General features: G+C 42.4%; 1 protein-coding gene across 7 annotated transcripts in view; it reads right to left on the reverse strand.

The window, feature by feature from the left end:
• LOC145544390 (uncharacterized) overlaps positions 1-27,369 on the reverse strand; it is a 475,872-nt gene that overhangs the window by 79,662 nt on the left and 368,841 nt on the right. For 2 of the 7 annotated variants that reach the window (XR_014081377.1, XR_014081376.1), the window contains exons 1-2: positions 19,705-20,084; positions 19,482-19,602 (exon numbers count right to left, since the gene is read on the reverse strand). The gene's annotated coding sequence lies outside the window, so the exon portion shown is untranslated. Of the gene's footprint in view, positions 1-1,740; positions 1,820-8,982; positions 9,145-16,802; positions 17,212-19,481; positions 19,603-19,704; positions 20,800-27,369 lie in introns of those variants that run through there. The other 5 variants (XR_014081375.1, XR_014081373.1, XR_014081380.1 and 2 more) reach the window with 5 other exon arrangements.

Genomic DNA, 27,369 nt, shown 5'->3' on the forward strand with positions numbered 1-27,369 from the left:
AGCCATTAATACTTTGGCTTAAATCAGTTAATAACATGAATTGAAAGCAGCAGGAAACAAGAAAACAGAACTAAGAAAAAGTGCACTTTCTTTGAGGGAAGAAGACCAGGGAGAAAGCACAGAGAGGCAAGGTTTTGGAAGTGCGGGAGTATGGATCAGATGAAATTCAATGAGAATTTACTGTAGGGGCTGGCTGGTGGGGAAAGAAAAGCAGAACTATATACAAGAAGATGGAAGAGTACAGAAAAGGAAATGTATCTATTTTGCCTGGAGCAGGACCTCAGTTTAGGTTTGCCATAGGCACAGTAAAATCCTTTGGTAGAAGGCACTTTCATGAGGACATGGGAGATCCTCCTTTGATGTGGAAGTGACTACTGAGAAAATCCGTGACTCCCCTGCACAAATCTCCTGATGTCATAGCTGCTATGCAAGTCTGCTTTGGCTCTGCCCTGCATGGGTGTGGCCACCCAGACTTTGAAGGCTGGGATGTGATTGATTACTGAGGCTACAGATTGTACAACTCTCATGACACACCATTGGGGTACCGGGGGCTGGGGAGTAGGGCAGAGGCCATTTTTTGCTATTTTCTGGAGCCTGCTTTAGAATTTTCCTGTATTTCTGTGTGTCTAACAACAGGCATTAGCATTTTCATGTGTTCTGAGAGCTGAAGACAAGATGTGGAAGATTCAATTGTTGAAGAGCAGTGTTCTCTAACTGCACTCTTCAGAGATTTCTAGCACTTTCGGAAAATGTACATTGACCAAGAGTTTAGTTATTGGTGGTATTTCATTTCCAGGGATGGCCCAATTTCCAATATACTCCCCCAACCCAACATATCTGCTCAGCTGGGGAAACTCTTACTGGCTTCAAAGGGTAAAGAGAGTAAAGCCAATATGCGGAAGGATAGAGGCAGATCAATGATGATTTTTTTATCAACTTCCCTGGGTCTGTGTCCTCACTGCAGAAACTGAGTTGCTTCTGGCAAACTGATAGACTAAGAACTATGCAAAAGACCTAGGAGTTGGATCTGAAATTCTGCCTGGATGGGATATTTCATAGTTAAACATGGTGTCCAGTCAGTTCTCATCTTTTTTCTGATTTTCTGAGACAGTACTGACTTCAGTCACCACGTGTACTACTGTAGCTTTGCAACTCCCTTTCCATCACTAAACTACACACACTGGTTAGCAGCTTGGCTCAAAACAAAAATCAAATTCACATTTACCATAACCTCATGTAAAAACTGCTATCTTGTCTACTATTACAAAGCAAGATTTGTGAAAACCCTCATCTCTCAAGCATTAAATGCCTTTTTTTTTTTGACTCTGAAGATTTCTGCAGACTTCAATGCCTGCCATGTGGCCCAAAAGACCATACTCCATTCAGGTCTTGCTGATTCACAGATCTCACACATCCAAGGTTAGTAGACAGAACACAGGAAAACGCCTCCAGAGGCAGTCAGACCCTTGCTAATGAAATCATGGCAGTGAGTGAATGACTAGAATAACAAAAGTTCATTTATATTTTTTGTAGGTTTTCTCAGACACTTAGCAGAGAAACTTGGGATAAGGGTAGGGAATGAACTGAAGAAGTAAGGAAATGTGATGCTCAGCCAAGATCCTTAGTTGATGTCCAGCAGAGCTCATGGGCCTGATGCATTCAAATTGACCATTGACTGAGATGTCAGAAGGGCTTCAATTTTATGGAGCAATTGGCGTGATGCTAGATGGAAATCAATACCTGCAGTCCAGATTTTGTACTTTGTGTGTTGTCGGTTGACGTTAGATGTCTGTTTCTCTTTCTTGGATGAATTTTCTTTCTGCAATCAGCATGATGAGAAAGAAAATAATGCTTATAAATGAAGTCAGCATATAGCACTGGCAGAGCTGGAGGAAGTTGGCAGCTGCAAAAATTCTGTTTTCAGTTTGCATTAAGTGGCGTTAATCGCACTGCTATGTAACTTGGTATAATCACACAGTCGTGGATCAGGATTCAGCTCTTGTTTCAGGGGTGCTGGGTCTAAGCGTGTGGCTCTCAGGTGGGAATGCCAGGCCCTCCTGGTCATCTCTCAGCAATACCGCATCTTTTAGGCCTAGGGCCTCATCCTAGGCCAGAGGTGTTCAAATGCATCCCCTTGACCAAGAAGTGAATCAAGCCAGGAACAGCCCAGAGGCACCTGGTCCATCAGGTGAGCCAAGAGCCATTTCCTCTCTAGCCCAAGGAGTGAGGTGTATGGATTCTGTCTAAGCCAGAAACCTTTTCTGTAGGCCTTAGGGTTGGCTTTAAAAATGAGGTTACTACCAAGTTGAGATTTCCCTGTGAAATTTAGTAGCATTACAGGCCAATGCAACATCTAACAAGAATGATCAGTTTATGGTTTCACTTGTGAATGAGGTGAAAGAGGCTCTAAGAACTCTTGGCCAGGTAATGGGAATTTTTCAGCACATTCTTGCTAACCAAGATGTCTTGATGAGCGAGAAAGAGTGGTCCTTTAGCCTCCTCACTACCATTAACCTGCTATGGGGCCTCCGACAAAGTAAACTGTTAATGCTCTGACCCTTCCACAGGTGCTTTTAAAGTGAAGACAGCTTGGCTGCCAAAATCTAAGGGTCTGACTTAGTAAAGGGGCTTCTCTGATGGCTCAGACAGGAAAGAATCTGCCCACAATTTGAGAGACCAGATTTGATCCCTGGGTTGGGAAGATTCCCTGGAGAAGGGCATGGCAACCCACTCTAGTATTCCTGACTGGAGAACTCCATGGACAGAGGAGCCTGGTGGGCAACAGCCCATGGAATCTCAAAGAGTTGGACAGAGTGAGTGACTAACACTTTCTTTCTTCTTTCAACTTAGTAAAACTCTAAGTTCTCAGCACAAAACTCCGGGATCCAGGCATATTTTCGGTATGTTTTTGAGGGCAGAGATCTTGATTTTATTTCAGTATCCTCAGTACTTGGGACATGGCAGAAACTTATTCATGATGGACTGAATAAGTAAGTAAATAATTATAATGTTCAAGAAAACTATATTCTTGTAAATAACCCACAGTGCAACTACCCAATTAACATAGTTTTCCGCATAGAATGAGATTCGGCCAGACAGGTCTGCATACCAAGGGGCCCCGTCAAGGGCAAAGTTTTCAGAAGCAATGAGGAAAAAAAGAATAGATGGGGACACTCCTACCTTTCACAACTTGGGAGCCTGGAAACATAGTAAATATGCAATCACTCCCAGAAAATCCAGGCTGTCCTGTTTGTACAGATCAGTGAAGACTTAAGACTACCCGAAATGATCATTTCGTAGGTATGAACTTGGCTCCTTCCTCTTCAAAGCCCTTAAACCAATGGTCCTATAATAGCAGAAGAAAGATGTGCTAATTCATTCCTAGACCATGAAGAATTCCATGGGTACAAGACCAGGAAGGATAGATCGAGACTGCTTCCTGACTTCAGATGCACTGATGCTAGCTATGGTCCAACTTGTGGAAGGAATAGGGGTTCTGGTTCCAGATAGCACTCAGGAGGCTTGATCATCACCCGAGGAGCTACACTGGATCTAGAGATGTCTAAGGCAGTAGGGTCTGGTCTGGGGAAATGAGTTTCAGCAGATGGAGGCAAGACATCAAGGTGTATTTCAACCTATTAGTGACAGCTCAGTTATTTTGAGGGTTCCTTGGGGACTCATTTTATCAGCTTCCTGCCACAACTATATTTGGGGTTATGTGCTTCCTGTGTTAATAGTCAGGTAAGCCAAGTCAAGATTGCTTTAGACAGGGCTGCTGCATACAGATTACCCTGACACCAAGGCACCTAGCCTAGGAGGTAACTGGGGACTGAAATCCAGGCTGGTCTCCTCTCACTACCTTATGGGTCGCTGGACTGGGTATGCTGTTCCTTAGGGGGATACCTTCACTGAGCTACTCATCCTTGGAGCTGCATCTACTCAGAGGAAATGTTTCCTGCCCAGAGGGAGTTATGTGCTGATTAATCACCATTTCCTCCTCCCTCCCCAGACCCATTTATTGATTTTTCTCTGTCCTACCCTTTGCCCCATATAATGGCCTCCATACAATACATCTGAGACTTTCTTATTTTCTGGCTTCCAGTGTGGTTTGGCCAACTGCAATCAACAGTAGGAAATGAGTTAGGTGAGAAAAAAGAGAGGCCAAGTTACTTATTAATATTTTCTCTATCACCACCCTCCCTTGCACCATGCCTCCCTGACCCCCATGGTTCTGACAGCATCTGTGGTCCTACTGGGTGGCCCCTCTCCCACAGCTCTAGCTCTTACTGGCCTCTAATAATGCTATTCCCTCCCTCATTCTTTCAGGCCTGGGGGTAATAAAGGCTTCCATGTTGCTAGTCCCCAGATGCCTCATCAACCCTTTTCCCATTTCCCTGGCCACACCTCTGTAAACAGTCCTTATTTTCAGTTCAGTTCAGTTCAGTTGCTCAGTCATGTCCGACTCTTTGCGACCCCATGAATTGCAGCACACCAGGCCTCTCTGTCCATCACCAACTCCCAGAGTCTATCCAAACTCATGTCCATCGAGTCGGTGATGCCATCCAACCATCTCATCCTCTGTCGTCCCCTTCTCCTCCTGCCCCCAATCCTACCAAGCATTAGGGTCTTTTCCAATGAATCAACTCTTCGCATGAGGTGGCCAAAGTATTGGAGTTTAAGCTTCAACATCAAACCTTCCAATGAACACTCAGGACTGATCTCTTTTAGGATGGATTGATTGGATCTCCTTGCAGTCCAAGGGATTCTCAAGAGTCTTCTCCAACACCACAGTTCAAAAGCATCAATTCTTCAGCGCTCAGCTTTCTTCACCGTCCAACTCTCACATCCATACATGACCACTGGAAAAACCATAGCCTTGACTAGATGGACTTTTGTTGGCAAAGTAATGTCTCTGCTTTTAAATATGTTATCTAGGTTGGCCATAATCTTTCTTCCAAGGAGTAAGCGTCTTTCAATTCTGTCCAATTAAATCCTTTGCCTCTGTCTTCTCTTTCTGGCTGGACTGACTGATATAGATGACCTTTTCCTAATCTGCATAGATGGATCATATAGGCTAGCAGAGACCGTGGGTGCAAACGACACTTTGAAAGTCAGAACAAATATTTGCTATGTCACCTCTGTAAAATCATAGTCATTATCATAATACTTATTTGATAGGGTTCCTATGAAGACTGAAGAGACAAAAAATGGACTGCGTAGTGCCTGACACAAAGCAAGTGCTCAACAAGTGGTAAAAGCTCTTAGCTTGTGATCACTGGAAATCCCATGCAGCCTTTAGTGTTCACTCAGTTCTCCCTTCATGTATGAAGCATCTGCTGAGCACTGTAGTTCCCACAATGATTGCCTTTCTCTGAATTTCTACCCTATTAATTGTCTATATAATTAATTTGGTTTCATATATTTTCACCCATTTTTTAATATCTACTATGGGCACAGTACATAATTCAAGATATTTTACCTTCCATCAATAAGAGCATGGGCATAGAGAAAAACATTTATGGAATATATATTGTGTATCAAACACTGTTAGGCACTTTCCGTGTCCTCTAGATTTCATAACAATTCTATGAAGCAAATATTGTTATTCCAACAAAATGTCCAAGTCCCTAGGCCAGTGAGCAGTAGTGAAGGGTTCAAATATGTGCCATTTTGAAGCAAAGCACTACTAACTCTTCAGTCTTTTAGAAGAGGTGACATATAACCAAGTAACTATAATTCAAGATAGTTATATGTACCTTATCACTAGGAACATTGTGTGCTAGAGAGAGACAGAGAAGAGGGGCATTAACTCCCTGCCAGGTATTTATCCAATACCATTAAAAAGATAGGTGCTAAGCCCTAGGATGTGGAAAGAAACACAAGCAATCTTTGTTTGGGGGGAATGGGATTCTAATAACATGAGCCAGACATGTGGAAAGATAACTTTAACATAATCTGGAAAATATGATGAGGTTTGGAGAAAGAAACTATGATTAGGTTTGGAGAAAGCTTCCTGGAAGAAAGAGGATTTGAACTATAGATTAAAAGATGATTCAAGTTAGCTGGTTGAAGAAACAAAGACAATACTTTCATGTAAAGGGAACAGCATGAGCAAAAGCTCTACTTAGACAGTTAAACATGCTCAGTCATCTATGCACATGCATTTGACATGTTGAGATTGTCAGTGACCTGAGGACAAGAGCTATGCCTCCTTTCCAACCTTATCCCAACACCCTATTCAACTCAAGGCTGAGGACATAGGAGGAGCTCAACAAAATCTTTCATTTGATTGGATAAATGCCTTACTCTCTCTTCTGGGAGATACAGAAGGAATAAATGGTACCACAGTCTCCCTGATTTCAAGGCCAATGACAAGTTGCTTTCAGACATCAGGGCTGAAGCACACAGCCAACGACAGGCAATATTTTTAAGTGGCAGAGCTCATTAGTGGTGTAACTGGAAATGGAATACAGGTTGGCTGGTGCTGTACTGATGTTAACACACTATTTCTCAAGATCCAGCAGCCCTGGTGTCTGAAGTCCCCCCAAAGTGAACCTCAATGCATTCAGGAGGCAATTCCAATAGAACATATGAAGGACATGAAAGCTCTTCCCTAATTCCAACAGGAGCAAACCTAAAACATGTGGAAAAACATTATGTTCAGATGACTTATTTATAAATTTTCTCTTTCCTCCCACCAATACATCCAGTCATCATGGTCTTTGATCACTTGGAGTATTACATAACCTCAGTCATCAGAAATTATCTTTAAATTGTACTTGAAAATTTCTTTGACTTTAGCGAGAATTTCACTTTATAATTGTGCATTGTTCTTGTTGATGCTTTAACAGATAAAAACTGTCCAGAGGAGGTAATTCAACAAGTTAGTAATCTTACTGCCAAGCAAAACTAAAGTCTGTATTAGATGTGAGAAGATAATTCAATTTACCTGAAAATGTCATTTTCATAATGGCTTATATGATATATCCAAATTATTTTAAAATCTGAACTAGGACACTGTGGGTACTCATATAAATGATGTGCAGATGATCTGCAGTTCTGTGACCTGAAGCTATTTTCTAATGTTTGTCTTTTAACTGAAATACTCCATCTCTCATTCAAGTGGCAATAGGTGGTTAATCCCCTATAAAAGTTCTTGGATATATTCCTTATAAATGCTAATTACTAAGATGAAAATGCTATAGGGTTTCTTAGGAAATCAATACTTTATTATGCAATAATTACATCTGCAAGTTTAATGTTCTTCATAAGCTCCAGCAAAAGGAAAGAGGTCGCTGGGTGAGATGGTGCAAATGGTCCTTGCCTGACCTGGAAAATCTTCGAGAATTTGAGGCCTAGTAAAGTGCTGAGATGTCATTAAAATATTTTCACAAGTACAACGTTTATTCTGGAAACCAAATTGCAAGAACATCTGTCTGGATGACACTTTGGCCCATAGTTGGATCTAAACCTGGTAACAGTTATAATTGAAACTGTGCCTTCATTTTCCTCCCCAGATCTTTGATTTTTCCTTTGCCTCACAGAGCAATTTATTTCTCAAAGCTACAGCAGTTAACTTTTGTTTTCCTAAGCCTTCTTGGGCATAAATCCCAGCTCTTCCAGTTTTCTACCAAGAAGTTATGGAAGGCAGGAAGACAGGAAAGGAGCTGCGAGGAGATAAAAGGGAGCTCAAAATCACTCTTCCAAGAATTTCTGGGTCACTGTCTAATTGATATGCCTATTGGCAAGCCTCAGATTTAAGCCTCTTCTGACTTCACAGGCAGTTCTTATTCTGCACCCAGTCATGTGTGAAGACTCGAGGCACTGAACATGGAACCCAAAAAACCCCAGCCAGTTCCACTTAAAGCACTCAGGCTGGGGAACTGTACCATAGCAAAATACCCCAAATAGTTGTTTTTCCATTATGATCTTCAGCCTAGCATTTATTATCATTTTTTATTGCTCACTTTTAAAGGCAATGGTCCATTTTACTTAGATCATTAATTTGCAAAAATCACGAGATAGGAGCAGAGAAGGTGTTTTTTATGGGCCATGCTACACCTCTTAGGACCCCAAAGGAAATGAGGTGTGGGCCTCAAGCACATTATAGGAATAGGCCCTGGAACCACAGTCTCCATATTCTTCCATAAATAGAAAATACCAAAGTACTTTCACAGGAATGATGCAGCTGGATGAATGGAGAATGCATTGAATAATGGACAGTATGGATGAATGGTTAGAGAAATAAGTAATAGAGGGAAACTCTGGCCAGCAGTGGGGTGTATACTAAAGACTACTGAATCTAAAGTATGGAGATATTGGGTCCACTTATCCCCAGTCACTTTCCACCTTGTGACTGCTGTCAGTAAACTTATCAGAGTGTACCTCAGCTTTTGCACCTGTAAAATGTTAATAATAATACCTATTTTATAAGACTGACAGGCAATGGAGCCTCAAGAAGTCAGGTTATGGGCTGCAGAGCCATATGGCCATGATTTAAACCTGAATTTTTCTCCATGCTTGCTCTGTCCTTAGGCACCTTATCCTCTCTACATTTGTTTCCTCATCTGCAGAATGGGGATAATGTATTCATATTAGGGATAGGGTGAGCATTAGATAAATTAATACATGTAGATAAATTAATACACATAAAGTGCATAGAAAGGTATCTTGTACACAACAGGCTAGATACATTGGTGGTGGTTTAGTCACTGTCATGTCTGATTCTTGTGACCCCATGGACTGTAGCCCTCTAGGCTCCTCTGTCCATGGGATTCTCCAGGCAAGAATACTGGAGTAGGTTGCCATGCCCTCCTCCAGGGTATCTCCCTAACCCAGGAATAGAACTCTTGTTCTCCTGAGGTTTCTGCATTGCAGGTGTATTCTTTACTGCTGAACCACCAGGGAAGCCCAAAGATAACTAATACTTGTGTTTCTACTAAGCATAGGCAAGTGGAACTAACCTAATGGTTGGCCTCCTACCTGTGACGTGGGGAGGAGAGGAAGTTCATCCTCTACCATCATTCTGTACACCGTGTAGAATAATGAGATGGTCCTTCCCACATCTTCACTCTCCAGGTGAGTAGATGCAGACTGCCATGATCTGGAAGGGCCTGGAATGGGGTTTCTCCTAGAGAAGTGACTCTAGAAATTTTAAATGTATTTACAAAGTAGAAGGATCTATGAAGTACTGGCTGATTGAGATAATGAGGATTCAGCAAGCAAGGACCATTATTGACCATTAACAAAATTAATCATATATTGAATCAACAACATGGTAATTACCTACAAGTCACACTTTAGAAATAGTCTGAATGTGGGTGAATACAGAGTCAGAAAACCTGGCTCCTAGCTCTCTTCTACCACTGCTGCATTGTGAACTTCCAGAAGCTCTCTGGGCCTCAGTTTCCTTATTTAAACTCTGATCTCCTTAAAATTTTTAAAGTTATAATTTCTAGAATGAAATGAGTGAAAAGTAGACTGTCCAACCACAAAATCCTCAACAAACTGCTTCTGATCATAACTTTTATCTTGCAAAACACTTTCATATTGGTTTCCTTATTTGAGCTAGTCAATAATACTGCATAAATGGACTAATTCTTACACTAATTTCCTAGTTGGAAAACTGAGTCACCAGGAGATAAACCTATTTTTTAAAAATATTTTTTGGAGTATAGTTGCTTTTCAATATTGTGTTAGTTTCTGCTGTATAACAAGGTGAATCAGCTATATATATACATAACCCCCAACCCCCTTATTTAAAATTTCCTTCCCATTTAGGTCACCACAGAGCATTCAGTAGTGTTCCCTGTGCTATATAGTCGGTTCTCATTAGTTATCTATCTTATACATAGTAGTATATATATGGCAATCTCAAAGACATATATTTGGATATCAGAATCTCCAGTGGCCCAGCACGTGATCTATCCTGGAGAATGTTCCATGTGTACTTGGAAAGAATGTGCATTCTATTGTTTTTGGATAGAATGCTCTATGTATTATAAATTAAGCTCATTAGATAATAACGTGTCACTTAAGGTCAGTGTTTTGCTACTGATTTTCTGTATGGATGATCTGTTCATTTCTCTAAGTGGGGTATCAAACTCCCATATGATTATTGCATTACTGTTGATTTCTCCTTTTATGTCCATTAATAGCTGCCTAATATATTTAGGTGCTCCTATTTTGGGGTCGCACAGAGTCGGACACAACTGAAGCGACTTAGCAGCAGCATTTTGGGTACATGTATGTTTATAATTGTTGTATCTTTTCCTTGGATTGATCCCTTGATGATTATGTAGTGTCCTTCTTTATCTCTTGCTAACAGTCTTTATTTTAAAGTCTATTTTGTCTGTTATAATTATTGCTATTCCAGCTTTCTTTTGATTCCATTTGCATGGAATACCTTTTTCCTGAAAGTGGGAATACCCCCACTTTCAGTCTGTGTGTGTCTCTATATTTAAATTGAATCTTTTGTAGGCAGCATATGTATGGGTCTTGTTTTTATATCTATTCAACCTACTATGTCTGTTGATTGTAGCATTTAGTCCACTTACACATAAGGTAATTACCTATATATCTTTATTGCCATTCTGCTAACTGTTTTGGATTTGTTTTTAAAGTGATTTTTCCTTTCTTCAAAGATATTTGCAAATTATGTGACTGATAAGGGGTTTTTATCCAAACTATTAAATACAAACAGCTCATACTACTCAACATCAAAAGAAAAAACAACCCAATTAAAAAATAGGCAAAAGAATTAAACAGACATTTTTTCCAAGGAGGAAATGCAGATGGCCAACAGGCATATGAAAAGATGCTCAATGTGGCTAATCATCAGAGAAATGCAAATCAAAACCAAAATGAGATAATCATCTCACACTGTCAGAATGACTATCATCAAAAAGAATACAAATAACCAATGCTGGTGAGGATGCAGAGAAAAGGGAACCCTTATACACTGTTGGTGAGAACACAGAATGGTACAGCCACTGTGGAAAACATGGAGGTTTCTCAGAAATCTAAAAATAGAACTGCCATATGACCCAGTGATCCCACTCTTGGGAATATATCCCCCCACCAAACCCAAAATCACTAATTTGAAAAGAAAAATGTACCCCAATGTTTATAGTAGCATTACTTACAATTGTCGAAGTATGGAAACAGCCCAAGAATCTACCCACAGATAAATGGATAAAGAAGATGTGGTAAATACATACAGTGGAATACTACTAGGCCATAAAAAAGAATGAAATTTTTGCTATTTGCAGAAACACAGATGGACTTTGAGGGCCTTATGCTAAGTGAAGTAGTGAGACCAAAAAAAAAAAAAAGACAAATACTGTATGACATCACTTATATGTGGAATCTTAAAAATACAACAAACTAGTGAATGAAATAAAAAAAAGAAGCTGGCTCACAGATATAGAGAATAAAACTAGTGGTTATCAGAGGGGAGAGGAAAGGGGGAAGAAGCCATATAGAAGTGGGGGGAAAAGAGTTATTATGAGATTCAGTTCAGTTCAGTTCAGTCGCTCAGTCGTGTCCGACTCTTTGCGACCCCATGAATTGCAGCACGCCAGGCCTCTCTGTCCATCACCAACTCCCGGAGTCTACCCAAACCCATGTCCATCGAGTCGGTGATGCCATCCAACCATCAATCTCATATGAGATTATATGAAATCAAATGTGTAAAACTTGAAAATTGTAAAGCACTATAAATTTGAAGAATCTTTCATTCAATCAAAAAGAATAAAGCAATAAAAATGAAAAATCTCTAGTGGAGCTTTGTAAAGCTACATATTCCTAGTCCCTTTTTCAAAACCAATTAAGTCAAAATATCTAGGAATGGAGCCTGGGAGTCAACATTTTTCAAAAACTCACCCAGTGAATTCTCAGGTAGCTATACTGGGCATCCTTCAATCAAGGGTTCTTAAAGTGTGGGCCCCACCAGCAGCATCTGCATCATTATTTGCCAGAAATGGAAATACTCACATCTTCTACCCCAAATCTGCTGAATCCAAATCTGAGAGGGATTCAGAGACCCTAATGTATAATGTTTGAGAATCATTGGTCTACATTAAAACAGGCGACATAGTGATGAAGACCTGAGACCTGCCAGCTTAAACTGAATGACATCTCTGCCACTTCTTGGCTATGGAATCCACCTACTGTCCCTTGCCTTGGTTTAAATCTGAAAAATGGAGATGAAACTGTATTTTCCTTCATAGGGTTATTAAGAAGAATAAGTAAGTTAGAATTAGTTTAAAACTAACAATAGTGTCCTACACAGAATAAGAGCTTAAATAAAAATTAAGGTTCTTGCCCAGAAGCTATGAGTAGAATGAAGAGTGGAGAAGAGATTCAAGAAACAAAATCCTTGGGGAGAAACAGCACTGGAAGTTTCTATCTGGAACACGAGGCCAATGACCCTGCTCACATATTCTAAATGACTGGGAGGGAGAATGCGAAGAACAGTTTGAACAAGCAGCCCACCTGGAGTCTGGAACAGGCCCTCACTTGTAGGAGACTTCACGGTGTGCTGAGAGCATGGATCTGTGTCAGCCCACCTGAGTCTCAGCTGTGTGACTTCAGGCAAGCCACTTAGCCCCTCTGGGCTGCAGTTTCCTCAAACAACTGAGGTACTAACAATGATTTGACTTTTTCCATGGAACTGTTAAGAATCTAGTAGAGCTATTAGATGATGTTATATATTTGAAGAGGCAAAGGTCTTAGACAAGTGTTCAGGGTTATTATCATCCTGTCTTCTTCCAGTCTAAGCTCTATGGACAGTGCATTGACTCTTCTAGGTCTCCTTCCACTGAGACAGTCCAGCATGAGAAGAATAATGGTGGACCAGGAATCGCAGAATTTCACACTAGGAAGTCTGTTACCACCCAATCCCAGAACTGCAGAACCCAGCCATCAGCCTGGACTGGACCAGGCCAAAGTGTTTACCTGGTACAGCTGTTTGGCCTAGAATAATCCTGACTATTCACTGGAAGGGCTGATGGTGAAGCTGAAGCTCCAATACTTTGGCCACCTGATGCAAAGAACTGATTCATCAGAAAAGACCCTGATGCTAGGAAAGACTGAGAGGAAAAGAGAGCATCAGAGGATGAGATGGTTGGATGGCATCATCGATTCAATGGACATGAGTTTGAGCAAGCTCTGGGAGATGGTGAGGGACAAGGAAGCCTGGAGTGCTGCAGTCCATGGGGTCACAAAGAGTCAGACACAACTTAACGACTGAACAACAACAAAAATAGATAAATGTATGAAACTCTAAAGATGCATTTCTTAGAATCTTTATAAACCAGTTAAGTTGCAATAACAGCCCCAAAGGGAAGCCTCACTTGTAAATACCTATTTAGGGACTTTAAAAAAAAAAAACAACAACTATGGATTCCAGTCCTGAGAGAGTATTTTAGCTGAGATCCTCTTCCGACGCAGGGCTGGCTGTGTGACTTACTTTTCTGGGAGAGTAGGAAGAGCAAGGCCCAGGAGAAAAGTTGCTGCCACAAGTGTCTGGAAGGATGACAACAAGTTGTGTTGCCGTCGACAGCTTCTGGAGCTGTGAAGCTTCCTCCGGCACGCTGGCCTCCTCCTCTCTCCGGGGAAACTGCAGATTCTGTGGTCTTTCCTTTGCGTCCTTCATCTGGCCCTTCGAGCTATTGCTGGGCACCCGGCATTTCACTTTACCTGCACTCAACCGTGGTCTGAGCTTTCTGCGTGGATGACTCCACGCTCCGAAGAGCTTGAGAACAGTCACTTGTCACCAGAGACACAGCTGGCTGCTTCTCATGCTGACTCCAGGAGCTCAGGCAGGAGAAGCAAACGCAGCTTGAGGGTCTCGCCTGCGTGGCCCACAGGGCTGTGACTGGAACATCTCCCGTCCTCCCCTGTGGGGCTGGCAGCCACAGTGGTTTTTCCAGCCAGCCCTTGACTGTGCAAAGACATCACATTCTGGGAAGAGCAGGTCTCACTACAGCTTGGCAAACACCTTTCTGTATCATAACTCAGCTTGCACCAGGCTTCAGTGGCCCCCCTAGGGTCATTTCCTAGTTTCCTTCCTTGACCCCCAGGGGCCATGCTAAAATCCTTGTTTACAGAGGAAGCTAGAGCCTCTGTAAACAGTAACCATCTGTCTGCTTCTTCAATCTGAATGGAGTTTTAAACTTGCTGCCTTGTAGATTATCCAGGAATCCAGTCTGATTAGAATGATTCACCCAATGGAATTAGTTTTCTTTTTTAAAATATGTCTTTTATTTACTTATTTTTGGAGGGGTTGCACTGTGTCTTTGTTGCTGTGCACAGGCTTTCTCTAGTTGTGGTATGTGGACTTCTCACTGTGGTGGCTTCTCTTGTTGCATAGCATCAGCTCTAGAGTGCACAAGCTTCAGTAGTTGCAGCACATGGGGTCAGTAGTTGTGGCCCATGGGTTCAGCTGCCCCACAGCATGTGGAATCTTCCCAGGGATCAAACCTGGGATCAAACCTGCGTTTCCTGCATTGGCAGGCAGCTTCTTAACCAATAGACCACCAGGGAAGTCCCTGGACATCATTTTCAGTGCCTGAAACACTCTTTAAATTTCTGTGCTCATGAAAACCCATGAGGGGCTGATAGTAATGACAGGCCCTGCCCAGTTCCCACCTATTCCACCTGGCCTCTCCTTAGGCCACCTAACCCACACCTGCAGCCTCATTTCCATGGCACCCAAAGGAACAACTCTGATCTTGGAAAATTTGAATTTAAGCAGTTCTAACTCAGTCTCTGATGACCACAAATCACTTGCTACCACTGTGGCTCCCAATGTGCGTCCCTGTGCTGACAAGGCAGGGTATTTTTGTTTCTGAGACCCAGGCCACTCTGTGTGCTACATCAGGTGATTGGGCCCTTGCCTTAAGTTGTTCCCAGGCCTTTAAAGCCCTGCCCACCCTGTGCCGGGCTCTCTTTTTCCTTTCAGTGGAGATCTTACTCTTGAATCTGCATCTACAGCTAGGGCCCTAGTTGCTAAAAGACTTCCCTGGATTATGGGGCCTTCTCCACTTGACACCTTGTCATATGGATCATGACCTGCTGGTGCCTCTGATACCATGTATTACCCCCAGCCTGGAGCTCCTAGTGTTTGGTCCATTTCAGTAGGCAGGTCAAAGTTAAGTCCTGACCTCTTCTAGGCTGCCCCGATTGCAGTAGATCAAAAACTACCCCATCATACCATAAGACAGGACAGTAGATTGGAGGTTTGAAGCATGCACCTCCTGAGCAACCACAGGCAGAGCTTCATTTTGAAGACATTTGCTATGGCACCAAAGAGATGTTGGAGAAACAGATTACTGCATAGAGCTTGTCTGCTCGTGAGAGACTCGTGATTGTTCAAGGAAGAAAACTCGGATATTACCTTGTGTCCCAAAGAAATCCTTTAACTTGCCTTACATGGAACAGGATGCTGGGATATGGACAGGAATTGCGCTGCTCAAGCTGCTCAATCAATCTCAGACTGCAAGTGTCCTTGAGGACAGCCCACCTACCAGGCAGTGGACTCAAGGACCCAAAGGTGAGGATAAAATAAGTACACAGGCAGATGAAGAAATAAAGACAAAATTCACCCCAACCTGATGAGCAGGGTTAGAGAGACAGAGAAGACAGGGACTCTTTTTCTTAAAAGAAAGCAATTAACAAGAAAATATAATAACTCTTACCACTGGTAACAGAAATCTACTCCTTCAGCTGCTTTCACTCTTACTGTCCAGGGCAGAATGGTGGGAATGAGACTGAGACAAGAGAATGCAAGCAGAACAATTTTCCAATGTGTCCAGGAGCCTCCAAGGCCATGGGGAAGGGAGACATAAAGGAATCTAATGCTTCCAGGACACTAAATGCTAATCCTGGTGATAAGCAGGCTCGTGAGACAAGGATTCGCTGCTCTGTTCTCACCTGCAGAGTGTGGGTGGCAGAAAAAAAGGGTAGCTTGGTTCTCTCTGCTCTCTGGCCAGAGAGAACTTCAGGGAGGCGTTCTGATTGATCCTGAGCAAGGAGCTAGAAACAGCTAAAGTGTGCAGGGGCTGCTATCCCCTCACCATTCATGGGCATGTCCAGATTCTGAGAGACTGCCCACAGCAAAGAGCTACCAGATGAAATACAGAATATCCAGTTAAAATGTGAATTTCAGATGAACACTGCATAATTTTTAAGTATGTATATGTTCCATGAAATATTTGGGACATACTTATTCTTTATAAAAACTGCATTGTTGATCTAAAATTCAAATTTCACTGGGCATTCTATACTTTTATTTGCTAAACCTGGCAACTGCCTACAGATGGCTCATCCAGCCCCAGAGGTGTTTTGTGCTGTGACCAGCATGGCAAAGAGGACCCTGGGCTATGGTAGGAGGTGTGAAATCAGCAAAGTTCATGCCTCTGAGTTTACACACTTGCTGAATCTGCTCCCGTTTCCTTTCCGCTAATCCAACCTTCTCCACTCCTCACTCCCTAGTTCATATGCCACCATACTTGACTATCTCTCCCATAGGAAACTGTATTACTTGACTTCCCCTAGGGTCAGACACCAAATTGTAATTTCTCTCCAATGATGTCATGTCCACACATTTTGATTGGGTCTCTTCCTTCTTCGTCTGCTTCATTTCATACCTACTGTGTTCCCTGAACACATACATCCTACAGCTCAAGGATCAAATTTTACATTCAGGAGCATCTAGTTTCACTCCCTGAATTTGCCAACAGGGAGAACCTGAGACCAGAGGGGACTTATCTAGAAACATGATGCTTATCAAGCATAGAGCGAAGCACACAAACTTTGATTTATTGGCTTCCCTCTACAACTTTCTACTGTATTAGTGTTTTGCATAATGCTGAGCAAACAGTCATTCTTGGTAAATATTTAAGTGAACTCATGAATTCATAAATGAATAAACTAATGAAATCAATGCTTTATGGTTCATTTGCTAATTGTATAGTGACTATATCATAGGGGAGCTTCATGGCCCCTGAACTGGTAAATGTAAGCAATGAAATCCAGCCAGCCTTCCAGGAATGATGTTTTGTGATCACAGGACCTAGGAAGCATGAGTCCCACTTTCTTCCACAGGATCAGGCTGGATAAGTCTGGGTTGAGTCAGGTAGTAGCAAAAACCAGCCTCCTCATTGGGCAAAGGTGAATCCCAATGGTTGCACGTATAAATCCAGAAGTCTAAGGAAAAAAATTTTTAATATTTTAGCTATGTGACCTTTAACAAGGTAATAACTGACCCAACCTTGGGATTTCTCATCTGTAAGAAAACATAAATAAAATTAAAAATTACCAATATAAAATATGTATCATCTCACTGTGCCAGGCACATTCTCCTATAGATACTCAGAAAGAGTCCGTTGATTTTATTTTATTTTTCTTTTCTTAAAGAGTAAACCTATCTTCTTAGCCAAGAGTTTCTTTTTTTAATTGCAAATTTCTAGGCTCTTCCTCAGACTTGCTAAATCAAAACCTCTTGTAGGGAAGCAAAGTCTCCTTTTTTAACATGTCACCCAGGTGATTCTGATGCACTTGAAAGTCAAGAACAACTTGACGAATTGGTATCAAAATAGCAAGTGATGGCATATCAGCATTTGTGGAGTCAGATCAGAACTCCTTTCTCCCCTTCTTTGTGACCCTGGAGACTCAGTAGAAGGTACAGCTGCATAACCAATGCCAGTTGGCTCTAGTTCAGTTTAGTTCAGTTCAGTCACTCAGTCATGTCCGACTCTTCGTGACCCCATGAATCGCAGCACGCCAGGCCTCCCTGTCCATCACCAACTCCCGGAGTCCACCCAAACTCATGTCCATCGAGTCGGTGATGTCATCCAGCCATCTCATCCTCTGTCGTCCCCTTCTCCTTCTGCCCTCAATCTTTCCCAGCATCAGGGTCTTTTCCAATGAGTCAGCTCTTCACATCAGGTGGACAAAGGATTGGAGTTTCAGCTTCAACATCAGTCCTTCCAATGAACACCCAGGACTGATCTCCTTTAGGATGGACTGGTTGGATCTCCTTGCAGTCCAAGGGACTCTCAAGAGTCTTCTCCAACACCACAGTTCAAAAGCATCAACTCTTCGGTGCTCAGCTTTCTTTACAGTCCAACTCTCACATCTGTACATGACCACTGGAAAAACCATAGCTTTGACTAGACGGACCTTTGTTGGCAAAGTAATGTCTCTGCTTTTAAATATGCTGTCTAGGTTGGTCATAACCTTCCTTCCAAGGAGTAAGTGTCTTTTAATTTCATGGCTGCAATCACCATCTGCAGTGATTTTGGAGCCCGAAAAAACAAAGTCTGACACTGTTTCCCCATCTATTTCCCATGAAGTGATGGGACCCAATCTAACTGCTGCGTGGTACCCCATACCTCAGGAGGAATATATTTATCAGTGATCGATAGGAACACACTACACCTCGCCACCCAGCCCGCTCTCCCAGCCTGGGGGATGAGATGGCTCACACCCGGTCTCTTGTTCCCAGTGGCAGAGCTCAACTTGCTCTGACAGATCAGTGGTTTTAAAATAATGCACACACGTCCACCCAAAGTCAAAAGAGTATCCTGAAAATGTTTCTCCTGGTTATGCAAATCCTCGTCTTACCTGAAGAGAAATAGTTAAGGGAAGATATAATATATGCCCTCAGTGTTACTTCTATACAACTCTTTCTTTTCATGGACACCAAAACTGCATGCTGGGTGACAAGAAACTAGGAAACAGTTTTGGTCAGTTTTTCTCTACTTCAAGAATTAACTGTTGAAACACCTTTTCTTTTTCCCCTTCAAACTGGCCATCTTCTTGAGGGTGATGACTTACGGTGATGACAACTTAGGTAAGGTTCCTATCTACCCCCAAATCCCTCACCACAATGACATAAATGCAAATGCATTATGAACCAAAGTCTTTTTTGCATTTCAATATGATAGAACTAGGAGTTCCTTAAGCCATTTTGTAAGGAGCTCTACCACAGTAAAGATTTTCTCTAGTATAGCTTGAAAATTCTATATGGATACTTGAAGTAGATTTCCTAGTCATTTCTCTCAAATCACTAAGATTAGTCACTGTGTCAATTCCAGTTAAGGAAAGATGTAACTAAGGTAAGGTTTATTTATGATCAAGAGATCCTCAAACATCTAGTACATGGTGATAATAACTTAAAAGGCAAGCTTTCTCTCTCTCTTTGCCTCTTTGGGCAAAAACACCAAAACAAAATGAAATAAAACAAATAAAACCAAAAACCTACCACAGAGGTTAGCTCATAAAAACATCATTAGAGACATTTGTAAGCCACGGATTCCTGCAAGGGCAGAAAGGGCTTCTTTATTGCTTTTACACAGCTCCCCTAAATGGCATTCTGAGTAGTAAGCAACCAGGCTTCAGTGCTATCTTCCAACTTGGAGCCTACGTTCAACTCTCACCCTATAAAGTGATAAGAAAGAGGCATTCAAGCTTACCATAATGCACTAGCACAGACTCAGAAGTCAGTATTCACTTGGCATTCCAGGAGCACTCTCCTTATAGCAATAACAGCATCTGGAACTTCTAGCATTTGGTTTGTAGCAGTCTGTAGAGTGCCTGCATTTTGTACATAAAAACACAAGATGGAAACTATCACTCTAAGAAAGCCTTGAAGCTCTCGAGGTTCTCTGAGGTAAATCTATCATCATCAGTACTTACTTTCCTCCAAGAATGAGAAATGACAGGAGCATGGGATTAGGAATAGCAGCAGAGGTAATGTTAGTCATCCTGATGGAGCATTTATTGACTAATCCTTATGCCAACTGTGGAACACTGGTCATGCCACTTCACCTTCAGAACAATACTTAAGGTAGGTATTATAGATGAACAGAAAAATCTTAAGGAAGTTAGGTAACCCACTCACAGACAGGGGAGTTGAGCCTCAATGCTCTATTAACATTCCTTTGATTCATATACCCTTTACGGGCTGAATGCTTATGTCTACTCAAAATTCATTATGAAGTCAATGGTTCTTTGTTACAGCAGCTTGAGCAGACTAAGACATACCTCCCTTTCCCCTTTGAACTATTGGTGCTATAACATTATGAAAGATTTGCCAATACTGTTTTTCAGGACATTCATTCATTCATTTGCTCACTGGACCTTTCATGTTGTCTTAGAACCCTGGCTCAGGAAGAGTGTGAAGTAAGCAGAGGCTCCCATAACAACTGATGTGCACACATCTAACACTGTTGCTGCCAATTGCTGACTGGGGGTTTTCAATCACATGCTGTGTCAGTGAGTAAGTATATCAAAGATCTCTTATTTAAATATAAAGCTTTAGGACATAAATACCAACAAGCAGCCACTCAGTACTCAACTGCTTATTACTGAGGCCAAGCAAAGAAAAAGAACTCTTCTTGTTTAGAAGAAAAAATATAAATGCCTGTGAACGAAGCTATGGTTTTCCCAGTAGTCATGTACGGATGGATGTGAGAGCTGGACCATAAAGAAACCTGAGTGCCAAAGAATCAATGCTTTTGAACTATGGTGTTGGAGAAGTCTTGAGAGTCCCTTGGACTGCAAGGAGATCAAAGCAGTCAATCCTAAAGGAAATCAATCCTGAACATTCATTGGAAGGGCTGATGCTGAAGCAGAAGCTACGACAGTATGGCCACCTAATGCGAAGGGCCACCTCATTGGAAAAGACCCTGAGGCTGGGAAAGATTGAAGGCAAGAGAAGAAGGGGATGACAGAGGAGGAAATGGTTGGATGGCATCACCAACTCAATGGACATGAGTTTGAGCAAGCACTAGGAGATGATGAAGGACAGGGAAGCCTGGCGTGCTGCAGTCCCTGAAGTCACAAAGAGTTAGACACAACTGAGCCACTGAACAACAATGAACGGAGAGTTACCCTAAGCACCATTTCTCCGCTCTTTCCTACATCTGACCCACTAAATTCTGATTGGTTCTGAAAGTTTTTCTCCTTGTCACCAACCTTCTAAATGATAAAGTTATTCAATGTAGACTTATTTTAATGACAGTAACAAAGTTAAGTCATCTGAGTACAGAGGGCATTTCCATTTAAATGAAAAACTTACACTCATGCTGGCATGAGAATTTTATAAGGGACCCAAAATAATGTGGGAAAAGGTGCATGTGGTTCCTGGCCTTTGCTCATCACTAATGCTATCCATTTAGTAGCATCACACAGGCATTTATCTGGCTTGATATGGAGGATCTCTACAGTTTAGCTCTCATCAACCCCACTGAATAGGGAAAGGAGATGGATAGCTTAAAAAACTTAGCACAGGGGAAAAAGCACAATACTAAGGTATACCCTTTCTGGATAGAAAGTTCAAAACTGGAGTCAAAAAATAGTTTTCTTGATGAACACAAAGCCAGAGGACAGAAGAAAGGGCTTGTTCCTTCCCTTGTGGTCAGTGTCTCTAGGCAAAACATTGCACAGCAACAGAAAGTGGAATGTGAGCTGGCTGTTTACTCCCTCAATTCACAGCAGCACTTTTCTCCTCCCAGGAATCTCTCGGATGGCTAGTGCTGGGGGTTGTCTAGTGACATGTTGCTTCACAGAAGCAGAAGTGAGGATGAGTATCCTCCCCTCAAGTTTGTGGACTCCCAGCTGCTGTGGCCATGTCCCTACCTGTTGCTGCCCCAGCCCCATTGCCCACTCCCACCACACTCCCGGTGAATCACCAAGGGCTTGACTTGGGTGAATGGTTACAGATCTTGTTTTCTTATTAATTTGAAAAAGTTCCCTAGGTGATTATGACATGCTTCTGTTCTCCTGTCCACATATAAGAGCCATTGACCCCCACCCCCTGGAGAGATGAGGAAAATTGCCCACGATCACACAGCTAAGTATGAGGCAAGCTGAGCACTCCCCAGTTCTGTGCTTTTTCTAACAGAGCATTCCTCCCATTGTAAGAGAGGGGCTTTTGGGGGATGCCACATGGAAAGTAAAGAGTGTACAAAGAGAGGATCTCACAGGGCTCTGAAAGAAGAAAACAGAGAAACAAAACAGAGTAGATACTAGATTTGCCTCCCCCTACCTCTGGAGCAACTACATCTGCTTATACAGACTTTCAGAACTTAAGGAATAGGACTATGGGAGGATCGTGGTCTCTAAGTATCCTCCTTTGGAGGAGACGTGGACAGAGCAGAGAGCCCCTGGGGCTCCAGCCTTGAGAAGCCTGCAGATCCTGAACCTCACCCACTCCTCTGAACGTTCTGACCCGCTTCCTGCTCACTCCCTGTGCAGTTGTGTATGAGGTCTTTCCAGTTGGAAAGAAAGGCATCAAAATGTAGGGAAGAAAAGCTAGAGATCATCTTAATGTTTTAAGATATTTCTTGTATTTTCCACATTTCCTTCCATAAACTTAAATTTTTTTTATATTTTTTTAAAAAAGCTTAAAGTACTCTTTCAGAAAAGAAAGAAAGAAAGAAAGGTAACAGCTCTTGGCATAGTTCTTTATGAACTCTCTACTTCTCATCATTTTTCATAGGCTCCTCCTGTGCTTCCCAATGGCTGAGCGATTGATGCCTCATCCAATGTAAAGTGAAGGAGCCACAGGACTGCAGGTGGATCTAAAGAGACATAGAAAGTCTTCTTTGTTGCCAGCCTGGTTTCTTTCTAGGCTGGCAAGATTCTTCTGAGGCTTTCATCTATCCATCTATCTGCCTACCTACCTATCTACCCTTCTATCTATCATCTATCTATTGTCCATTATCTATCTACCTATTCCCTCCTCTGCACTGAAACCATCTGAATGACTCTACATTGCCAGGTTGATGTCTCAAAAAGAATCAGTTAGCTTCTATTTCATTTGTCCTTTTAATAACTATACAATTATTTTTAAAAGGCAAACCTGTGAATATTCAAATTGCATGGGATGTGAAACAGATGCCACAGCTAAAGACTTTGCTGGCAAGTTGGCCCTCAAAACAATGTTAACGCTACCTTTTTCAAAACTAAAAACTGAAGCGAAGGGACATAAATGCACAAGGAGGTGAAATCTCAGCAGCTATTTTCAATCTGAGTTAATTGCTCCTTGAGGTTCTGCAAGTGATTTATGCCATTTATAAGCACACTCAACTGCCACTTAGCCCCACAGGGGCAGAGACGGATCCAATTTCATGGCGGCGGTGGCTTTTGTTGTATGTGCCTTCTCTCTCGGAGCCTGTGTTGATGCTCTTTGGCAGGATTTCCGACCTCCCCGTGGCAGTCACAATGTATAGTCGGGCAGGGCTGAGCTGTCAAGTGGGACGCACGTGAAACTTGAGAGGACCTCATGACTCCCACCCAGATCTGCAGAAGAGTCTCCTATGGGATCAGACCCTGTCCTTGGTATATGAGGACATCGGACCTGAACCAGAGGGAGCATTGTGGATTCTTTAAGTCTGTAGTCACTCAGTCTTAGTGTCTACCTGCATTTAAATGAAAGGTCTAACTCTGTGTATACCTTGCCCAATTCAGAAGGGAGAACTTTGTGGTAACTTTTAATTTGATACTGCTTTGCAGGAGGGCTAGAAGGAGTGCTGGGGCTGGGATTTATGAACATACATCAATCATCAAATAAACGGCCTGTAAGCATATGAATAGGAAACAGCCATCGAAGCAGGAGGCTTAGGCCACAAATTCTTTTGTTTTGTTTCTCTAGACACATCCTACATGGAGTAGAATATGTTCTCTCTCAGAGTCTGCCCTAGTTTAAATTTCTGAACTGTCTGTTAATGAAATACCAAAGGGCAGAGTTTTAAAACTATCCCTTGGAGTGAACCTCATAACTAACAGTATCACTTCTCTATACCTGGCACATGCAGGTTGCCAGGAATCATTGGGCATGCTTCATGCAGGTTGCCAGGAATCATTGGGCATGCTTAGGAACATTATTTTATTTATTCCTTTGACACAGGTATTAGTTCCACTGTATAGATGGAGAAATAGAGTGTCCACAAGAAAAGAAACTTCACATAGTGATCAAGCTACAGAGCTCCTTGCTCTTTAAACTGCCCCCGTTTGCCTGATTTCAACAGCCTAGACAGGAAAATTAGCTGATTGTTTCCATCAGCTCTTTTAGAAAGCACTGTGTGGGTGTCCTGCTGACGGTGGGTCCCAGTCATTTGTGCAGGGCACCCATCATTTATCTCCAGGAAAACTGTTTTCTCACTTGACCATGATTCCTACTCTCCATAATAGATGCAGTCATTTCCATCTGAACAAGCTTGCTGGAGTGCAAGCTGGAGCCAGACTAGGAACCAAACAGAGAGTGTGCAGAAGCAAATTGCCACTAATTTTAATGCGTGCTTAATGTAAGTGGAGTATGTGCTCAGAATGGACTCTATTGCTTTTCTGGGAAATACCCTTCCACAGCAATTGTTTTAAGTGTTATCTCTGATTAATTGTGTGCTATTTTCTCTCTCCCTCCAATCCTTCCTCTCTCTGTCTTTCTCTCACCATATTCCTTCCTCCTTCATTAAAGGAACCAGATAACCTTCCAGCTCTCTCTCCCTGTATCTTAATGTTTCAGTGTGTCTACTGCAGAAAACAATAAGGAAAGGTGAACAAGTAGGTGGTTAATATGGTCTAAAACCCTCCCCGAGCTGGGAAGACGCATCACCACCTGTGTTCCAGCTTTTGGCACGTGCTTGGGAGCAAATTGCAAGACCAGGAGGTCATAATCAGGAAAACAGAAACACATTACATTTTAATAATCACCTACCTTTTCAATAGCTTGGAGCTTTCAAACGTCGCCTCTAGTTACAGGGAACTACAATCAACCTGCAAGCCTCTCCCTTTCCACTTGGCGGAAAGAACTGCAGACGATTGGTGACAATTGTCAAAGGGAAAGGACCCATAAATATAAGTTGCCTGCTAGAAGCAATTCAGCAAAATCAAGCTCATCAACTTCCCAGCATGGATTTTATTTTATTCTAAATCAGATACTCATTAATGGGGAACATTCTTTGAATCATCATTTTATTTACACTGGAGAAATGCAAGACACATTGTCTGGCGAGGGAATGGAGTGGCGCTCTCGCTGCTGCTCAGTTGTAGGTATTTCCTTCTGTAGCCTCCTGAATTTTCTTGCTAATGGAAAACACCCAGGCCAGATGCTAGCTAGTAACAAGTTAAAATGGCACTGGAAAGTAAATAATTTTCTTTGATTTAAAAAAAAAAAGGCAAAAGGAACACATGGGATGACAGGCAAGAACATAAAACATCTTACGCCTTAGATGTCAGAATCAAGCCATCCAGATTCTGCTACTTAAGGAGAAGCACAGACCAGCACCCTGAAGGGATTGTGGGAGGGACAAGTCATGCCCTGGTGTGAGAGGGCACCTGCATTCTTGTCATCTCACTAGGAAATGCTGCCCACGGGGGCTCCTGTGCCCCTTCACAGCTGTGTCTTCCCAACTCCCATCTAGAAATCAATACAAACTAGATGCTCAATAAATTATCTGTTGAATGAATAAATATCTGAATTCTGGGAGATGCCCTATCTTTATTCAGTGTTACTAATATTTTAATTCAATTTTAATCAACACCCAAGCTAGTCTCTAGGCAAAAGACTAAAGTGCCCCCTGCTGTGATCTGATGTGGATATCAAGTCGAGTGAGATCCTCCTCACTCATCCCGCCATAAGTCAGATGCTTCTGTCAGATGCTTCTCTAGTTTTTCCATGGCTGGGCAGAAACCTCAGAGCTGGGGCAGGGGAACCGGCCCCTTACAGCCACCCACACTTACAGGGCACCCTTCCCATCTTCAGGGGGCTTCAGGAGGTGCTCCTCTGAGAATGGTAGAAGGCTGGGTGCTATGCAGTGAGTGACCGGTACATTGTTGGATCTTAGTAAGTTTACTTTTTTAGATGCCAGAGCCATTCAGAGCTGGTGTCTACCCTCAGAAGGAGCGGTATTCCCCCTTTGTACTTTCTATGGAGGTACAAAGAGGAAGGCAAACCCAGAGGCCTTGGACACATCAGTTCACAGAATACCATACAACATGCCAACATGTACAACCCAATTTTTCAGGGTGCTATGGTGTTTTCGGGGTTTTGAACCACCTCTTTTCATCCTATGTTATATTTTCACAGCATTTTCCTGTTAACTACGTGTTGACTATAATTCCCTCACGTTACCCTGACATCAACCCAGTGAGGTAGGTGTTATTAGTATCCTTCCAGAAGAGGAAACGCCTTTAAAATCATTGCCTTTCCCAAGAATAAGAAGTGGCTTTCTTTCTGCAGCAGCATGTTTTTGGCAGAGACCTCTCTGCCCTAATGAGCTGCCCCCTCTGCTCCTGCCCTCAAAGCGGCCCTGCCGTGTCCATCATCTCTGTGGCCAGAGTGCATTGTTGGTAGGTGGACTCCGTTTTTGCTTTTTTCATGTGATACCTTGTCCTAATCAGAGAAAGCCCTGTGAATTTCTAAAAAGAAATAAAGGATCTTGGAGAACAACCCACGTGCAGATGGTATTTAACATTCTCCAAACATCAAGTACTGGTTTCCAGGCCCGGCTTCTTCTTGCTATTTCCTGGTCACTTTGAACTGGCTTATCAAATTGAATAGATTCTTTGATACATATGTTGGTATTTTAAGTCCTGGTGGGAACAAGGTCTCCCATTTGTTTCAAGTTTTACTCTTAGAGATGTTTTTAAAAACCCTGCTTAGAGAAAGAATCTCTGTCAAAACCTACTATGACTTTGGTCTTCACCCATTTCAACGAAGGATGCCAACCACTGGGCTTCTTATTAAGAACGATTCCAGCTGGCTCCATACCCCACAGGGAAGCTCATTTAGATTCACAGAGGTGCCAGTCAATAGACAGCTGGTGATATAAGTTTAAGTAGAATGTTGGGCCTTGGGGTGCCAGGGTACCCAATAAATAACACTCCTTCTTCCAGTGGCTCAGACAGTAAAGAATCTGCCTGCAATGTAGGAGACCTGGGTTTGATCCCTGGGTCAGGAAGATCTCCTGGAGAAGGGAAGGGCTACCCACTCCAGCGTTCTTGCCAGGAGAATCCCATGGACAGAGGAGCCTGCCAGGCTACAGTCCATGAGGTTGCAAAGAGTCGGACACAACTGAGTGACTAACACTTCCTCCTCACCCACGTACTTGAATTAAAGGAAATAATAAAAGTGAGTTAGCATAATGAGGCCAAACCACCATCTCTATTTCAGATAAGACCCAGGGGCAAGACACTGATTGGGGTGAGAATCAAGCAGACCTGATAACTTCCTGCAAGCCTCCTTTTCTCTCCCATCTAGGCCTTGGAACAGCTGGCCCATGGGGAGTTCTAGTCTGCAGGGCAGGTGCCTCTACCAACATCACTGTCTTGGACTGGTCCTGATGGAAAGAGAAGAAG

Source organism: Giraffa tippelskirchi, chromosome 4 (assembly GCF_054371585.1).
Source record: "Giraffa tippelskirchi isolate mGirTip1 chromosome 4, T2T-mGirTip1v1.2.pri, whole genome shotgun sequence".
Classification (NCBI taxonomy): Eukaryota; Metazoa; Chordata; class Mammalia; order Artiodactyla; family Giraffidae; genus Giraffa; species Giraffa tippelskirchi.